This window comes from Bemisia tabaci, unplaced genomic scaffold, assembly GCF_918797505.1.
Source record: "Bemisia tabaci unplaced genomic scaffold, PGI_BMITA_v3".
NCBI classification, from domain to species: domain Eukaryota; kingdom Metazoa; phylum Arthropoda; class Insecta; order Hemiptera; family Aleyrodidae; genus Bemisia; species Bemisia tabaci.
Genome location: NW_027311737.1, coordinates 58758 through 65876, shown reverse-complemented (window position 1 = coordinate 65876; position 7119 = coordinate 58758).

Here is a 7119-nt window from a genome sequence, read left to right as displayed (position 1 = left end):
GCAAAATCGTGCAGACCCAGTGCTTTACCACCTTGTTCTAGAAGCTGTGAACAGTAATGTTACTAAGATTTGGTTATACGCGGTGGTAGAGTATATCGGTAAAATAGGTAGTAAATTATCCGCGGAAATTGGGCTCTGCGCAAAATGGCTAGAAAAATATCAGCCGTCATACATAAAGGGGAGTCTTTGGAAGTAGACCCCTAGACACAGTAGGAAATCAAGCATCACAATGTGATTCCTTATCAAAATTTACGTTGAACTCGATTTTTTTTTTTTTTTTTTATCCGGGACATCCCCCTTCTATCTTTATTCGGTTAAAAATAGGTTCACAAAAATTATAGATAATATTATATTCGTAAAAAATTATATGCTGTCAAAAAAGATATTTAAAATTTTGCCGAAAAGGGCGGAAATATCTGAGGGATATCACTATCGCCCTAAAAAGATTAACTACTAATAAAAAAGCCATAAGTGTTACTGTGCACATAATGAAAAAATTAGTCAAACAAATAAATGAAAACTTAGAAGCTAAGATTGTCTGGAGGGAAAAACCCCGGGACCATCTACGTTGAACTCGATGGACTTTCAAATTCAGCCCTAAGTGAGAAATAAGCGTTTCATGTTCCCATATACGCATGCCCCGCTCGCCAAAAACCCAAATTTTATTTGACTCAAATCGGTCTATAGAGACATATGCGTTACGTAGGTACATTATCTTAAAGAAAACAAGATGAAATTCTTTGGATGCGATTGTTTTTTCCGAGTCTTGCTGTTCCCGATGAACCGAGAAAAAGAGGTTTGAAGTTTTACTTCTCCATGAGAGTCAATGATAATAACAAAGTTTAACGAGACTATTGTCCTGTTCAACATATCTCCTCCCGAATTTGAAATCTTGACAATAACAAATTTCCGACTAGTTGAATTCAAAACTACTCAACTCATTTTTTTCCTGACTGCGACTTGGTGCGGGTTTTTTTTTTTTTTTTTTTTTTTTTTCTTCTTTTTTTTCCCTCCACGAAGCGGTTATTCGGCGGCACGGTGTACCGTTTTTCAACAGACAAAGGACATTAAGTTAGCTTCCCTAGTTGAATAAATAAATAAAACACGCGAGGAAGTATCGGTGTTTCGGCGAAAGGGAGGGGGGGGGGGGGAGTAATCGACTCAAAAATATGCGAAAAATCTGGCGAGAGAGCCCCTTAGGTGGATCATCAAACTGTGCAGACGAGCTGAACACAATTTGGGGCAAAAAATGTCAATTTTAAATGCATAACGCCTCCTACTACTCTCAAGGATACTGAGTCAAAATCCTAGGGCATAATTTGCAATATTGATGAAGGATGAGAATCGTTTGGAATGAATTTGCTTCTAGAGCTGACAAGGGCGTCGGCAAACTTTATCTTTATTATTCTCACATTCCTAATTTATCGTTCTGAACTTTAAAACACTTGTGCAAGGTCAATTTTTGAAACTTTTAAAATATATTCGCTACAGAAAATGATGCATAATCAATCTCCTGGTATAATCCTGAGTAGATACCATTTTATTTTGCCCCTTTTTAAGATCCCTTTTGCCTGACTCTATCACAAATAAATCAACTACTTTCTTATCGCTGCGTTTAAGTCTCCGCGTACTCTTCTCTCACTTTCCCGCATTCTGCCCTTCTCTTCACCCGAGAGTCGTTTAAGTAGGTAATTTGCAAAGCATTTTGGCAGCTTTTCTTCCTCCTTACGAGGCATCCGGAAGTTAGCTTCCCGTCACTCCGTTTGAATCACGCAAGTTTTGCCCGACCCCATCCCCAATTTTTCTGAAAAAATCGGGCAAACCCTGCACTGAAAAAAAAAAGTAGCTTGGATCAAGCATGATGATTCTTGAATTTGCCGCCAAGAAACTTTCTTTTCTTGCTTTAAGCTGACTTTTTCAATTGATACAAGAAAAATAATGCTTGAGTTAAGCAAAAAAGTAGCTTATATTAACCAGAAAAATTCTTGATCTAAGAAGAAATACTTCTTGGCGGCAAATTTAAGATTTTTTTTTCCAGTGTGAAAAATAGCTGCAAAAATTATTTTCAATAGATTTTTTTTTTATAGTAGGAGAATGTAAAACTAGGTTTAACCCTGCCGTCCCCCTCGTTCATGCCCCCCCCCCCCTCCCAGTGCGTTCAAATGACGCACCAGCTCAGCAACAAAACGGTGGAGAGGGATCTAACATATATTTAAAATAGATAGAATCTGTGATACCTCTATTCAATGCTTCTGATGTCAAAGCACGGAGGACGATTTACTCGTTTTTTTATTATTTATATTTTCATCGGTAGTTAAATTTTCTCAAAATCGATGGTTGAAATGTTGGTGAGCGAGTTCTTTCTTACCAACGATGCCCATCTTCTTCGGAAAACTTAAGGGACCGTTCATAAATCACGCCACCCATTTTTTCAACTCTTCGACCCCCTCTCCCACCCTTACCGTATCTAACCGTCATCCACTGCCAGAACTCCCAACAATTACGTCATCCTTAGCGAGTTTTCCCAACTTCTTGGAAGAAAGCGTAGAAAATTGATAAAAATCATTAGATATGGCCTGCAGCGTTAAGATCATGATTACTTTCTTATTTTGAGTATTAAATATATGTTGTGTTCTCACCCTTTTTAGGGGAAAACGCAGAAAATCGATCTCATTTTCTGCCTTTTTGCCTTCAAGAAAGCTTGATCATCTTTGCCTTGCCCCCTCCCCTCTCCCCGTCACCCACCGTTATCCAGACTCCCCCTCCCCCCCACTTGGGTGACGTAATTTATACGAGTAGAGAGCCCCGAAAAAACGCGCCTACACAGAAAATAGCTGAGCGCTTCCCTGATACGAACGTATTGGAGCTTTTCCGCTTGTTTCCTCTTTAAAAAAAGTATTTAGATCGAGTCATATCTTATGAAAGGGAGGAAATTATGGCTGTTTTCCCGCCACTATTCAGGCAGAATAGATCCGGTTTCTATGGTGACCCGAATGAGGTTTCGAAGTCGCATTCTCATCGCGGCGCAGTTTAAATCACCTCTCACACATGCGGAAACACCCCGACTAAATGGATCGGCGTGAATCAGGCGTGCTACTCCAGAACCACGCATATGCAAGCAGTATTCATCGGAGAGTTAGGTGATTCTTGATCAGCACGTTAGTGTTAGCCCGGGTATGAGGTATGCCGAATACAGTTAAGCCACCACGCTGTTGGTCGATCCCGTTGATGACTAACAACAGCCCTCGGTTTCTCCAATGTTGCCAGATTTCGGACACTGAAAAAAAAACACATTGGATCTAAAGTCCAGACTCTTGAAAACATTGACAAGAAAAAATACTCTTGTTTCGATCAGATTTAAGCTTAAATCAAAAGAAAATCCGCTCAAACTAAGAGGCTTGATCCTTAATTTAAGCAAAAATCCGATTGAATCAAGAGTATTTTTTCTTGTCGATGTTTTTAAGAGTCTGGACTCTAGATTCAATGTGTTTTTTTTCCAGTGGATACATTTCTCCCGCGAGAAAAATGGGGGGAAACATTAATCGAGAGTTTTAGCATAGAGAAAAACAAGGAGCTGTTTGCATCTTGAGGATTGTGTACCCTGTGATGTAGGTCGGCACAACCTGGTCAGCAAAATCCGGAATTCGAAATATGAAAAACGGACCATAACGTCCGATTTTTTTTGCTTAAATCAACTCATGATATAATTTCAAACACTATGTAGTATGCATTTTTTCTATAAACTACACCATTTCCAAGAAAATCGATGATAAAAGTCGCCGTACCGACCTGCGTCATCAAAAAAATTCCAAGATGCCCGAAAGGCAAATACCTTCTTTTCTTTTTCTTTGGAGTTCTAGTCCTTTGAGGATGTTTTTACTAAGTCTGTCACACAAATTTTGTAACACACTGCTCTGGGTATTGTTCGAATTTTTGGAATTACGCATCGAAGAAGGTTGAAAAGCATGGTTTTGTAAAGTGACACCAAATTTTTTTTTACAGCGTATTTCAATTTTATTACAATAACTTCTAATAAGAGGAGCCCCTTCTAATAGTGGGTAGGCAACATCCACGACACTGCGATAGAGCAGCTATAATTGGACAATGTACTTGGAATTAATTGTAACCTGCACCACTGGGGGATCAAATCCAGCATTGTCGAAAGCATTCCAATAATTCCACTATGGTAATTTATTTATTTTTTTTGGCACCAATGACCCAGCACTAAATGATATCACATCTCGAGTCCGCTGTAACATTGGCCATTTTCAAGTTACGTGAATATAATTCTATGAAACCCTTGAACCATTCAGTTTGTTGCGTGTCAAAAAGTTTTAAAAAAAAAATCTGATGAGGATTTAAAGCAATGGTTCCTGTCTCAAAACAAGCGAGGCGCCGAAATGGTCCATGGGCACTTTCCGAATATTTTAAAAAAATCGATTTTTCGACACCTACTCATTTTGAAACTCGTTAAACGTTTTCCAACAAAAATCCCTCAGACAACTTCATTGTCCCTCCAGTACCGCAACGATATTTTGCCCTGACGCAAGATTTATCAAAAGATATCGCATAGAATGCAGAATTGATTTCATTGTCAGATACCATATTTTTGGTTATCCATTCTACTGGCACCAATGTGCCAGCCCTTGCCGGTTTCAAGCACGGGCGAGGATATAGGGTATTTCGACACTTTCATTCATGCAAGTGCGCGCCTGCAAACATTGGGTCAAAATTACTTTCTCCATTACCGTCTTTCACCCCATTTTACGCGTCAAGTGACGCAGCGCGGATAGATATCACGCGGTTTCGTCGAATTCCAAGAACATGGTAGTGGCCAAATTCCCAAGAAGAGAGTTTTATCGCGCTGAATTGGCTTTAAATTTAGTGTCAGAAAACACCAGAAAAAAGTACACTGAAAAAATAAAACACATTGGATCTAGAGTCCAGACTCTTGAAAACATTGACAAGAAAAAGGACTCTTGATTCAATCAGATTTAAGCTTAAATCGAAGGAATTAGTTAAGAGGCTTAGTTCTTGAGTTAAGCTTAAATCTGATTGAATCAAGAGTCCTTGTTCTTGTCAATGTTTTCAAGAGTCTGGACTCTAGATCCAATGTGTTTTTTTTTTTTTTTTTTTTTTTTTTTTTTTTTTTTTTTTTTTTTTTTTTTTTTTTTCCAGTGTAAAGACCCACAACACTGCACTGGAAAAAAAAACACATTGGATCTAGAGTCCAGACTCTTAAAAACTTCGACAAAAAAAAGTACTCTTGATTCAATCAGAATCTAGCTTAAATCAAGAACGAAGCCTCTTAATTTAAGCGGATTTTGTTTTGATTCAAGCAAAAATCCGATTGAATCAAGAGTCCTTTTTCTTGTCAATGTTTTCAAGAGTCTGGACTCCAGGTCCAATGTGGTTTTTTTTTTCTTCCAGTGGTCATACTAAGTAAAAACACCGTATGAGCAGTCGACTGTTGCCAAATTTCACTCAGATAGTATTCATTTTTGAAGACAGTTATGAATGTTTTCCCTTGAAATTTCCTGACTTTTTTTTTCATATATATCATCAAATATCGATTTGATTTATTTTTCTAGCATATCGACGTTTTGGATTGCTTATCCACAGTTTGAAGGGGCTCCTCGTATTGAAATTTATTGCGATAAAATTAAAATGAGGTGAATTTTTTCGCTACATTTCAAATTGCCTATCTTTCTAATACAACTACAAACGGAGAATCATTCTACTGATCGTTTAGAATCGGTATTTACTGACCAAATGATGTTAAAATATTGTACATATTTGTGGTAAAAAAAAATGAAAGTTTATCGCAGTAATTTGCAACCTCATTTCAATTTTTCGTCGCAAAGTACTATTTGGGCATCGGTTGTCGCTCAAACTGTTCAAAGTGCTTCTAATTTTAAAAGGACGTTAAAGGCACTACTACGAACAGGTCTGTCAATTTTTATGTGTACCTATGCCCGTGGAGGTTTCCGCAAAAAAAAATCCCGATTTTTTTGTGTTTGTTTTCATTTATTTTTTTGTCGAGATTAGTGATAAATTTATCAAATGCAAATGATTTTGACGGAAGCGTAATTTTCCTCGTTCCATTGTTCCATTGTTTTTGGGCTTAGACGGAAAACTCACGACTGTTAAGTATTCCTGGGTATAAGTTCAATGCGTTTGAGAACAAGTATCGAGTATGGAATTAAATCTCGTAATATTCCGAGTGTAGGAGTGGAACGGAGTGGGGGTTCTGGTGGTGTGGACCCCTCCCCGCCCCCATCATGACACGAACATTTCCCCCTAAAGAGGTCATTTTTTGCGATTCTTTAGAATTTTTTTTCCTTTGGAGCACCCCCCCCCCCTCCCATGGTAAATTATTGACCCTTTCCCCTAATGGAAAATCTCTGGTTCTACTACTGTACTATCTTTAGGAGTGCTCTATGAGTACCTTTTCATTGATGGGAAGAAAAGAACATGATTCTCTATAGCTTACAGTTTACTACTGATATTTACGAATCTCGTTAGGACAAATTAAAAAGTCGGGCCCTTGAAAAAATCTCAAAAATTAAAAAAAATCAATGCACTAATGTGAATTTTTCAGAGCCAAGCGTAGACAATTTACCATGACGAGACTTGTCTTAATTCGGAAAATCTAACAGATCAGCGTCGAAAAAATGTCGATCAAAGAAGCTCTCTATTAGGGTGATTTCACGATAAGAGGAATAGTCGTGTCGCCGTGGGTTATGAACGATATAGGGCAAAACGATTGAAAACCAAATGAATAAATCAATAGGAATGATGTCCCTGAACCTATCCACGCTAAAAAATATGATAAATTATTATCATATTTCATAATATGAGACTTTAAAGGCCGAAAATGTCCGGTCGGTTACGCGTCGCCAACCCCGATTTTGAAGCAAAAGAGCAATTTGCGGTAACAAATCAGTACTGATCATGAACTCTTTGGCAATATTTGCTGAAAAGAGACTCTAATGTTCAAGAAAATTGCCAGTTTGAACTGAAATGTTTATTATTGAGCGAGAAAAGTCATTAGAAAGAGGTGTCGCCACATTTGGCAACAAATTTTTGCAGTTGTATTGAGTGCAGTGTTTATCTCGC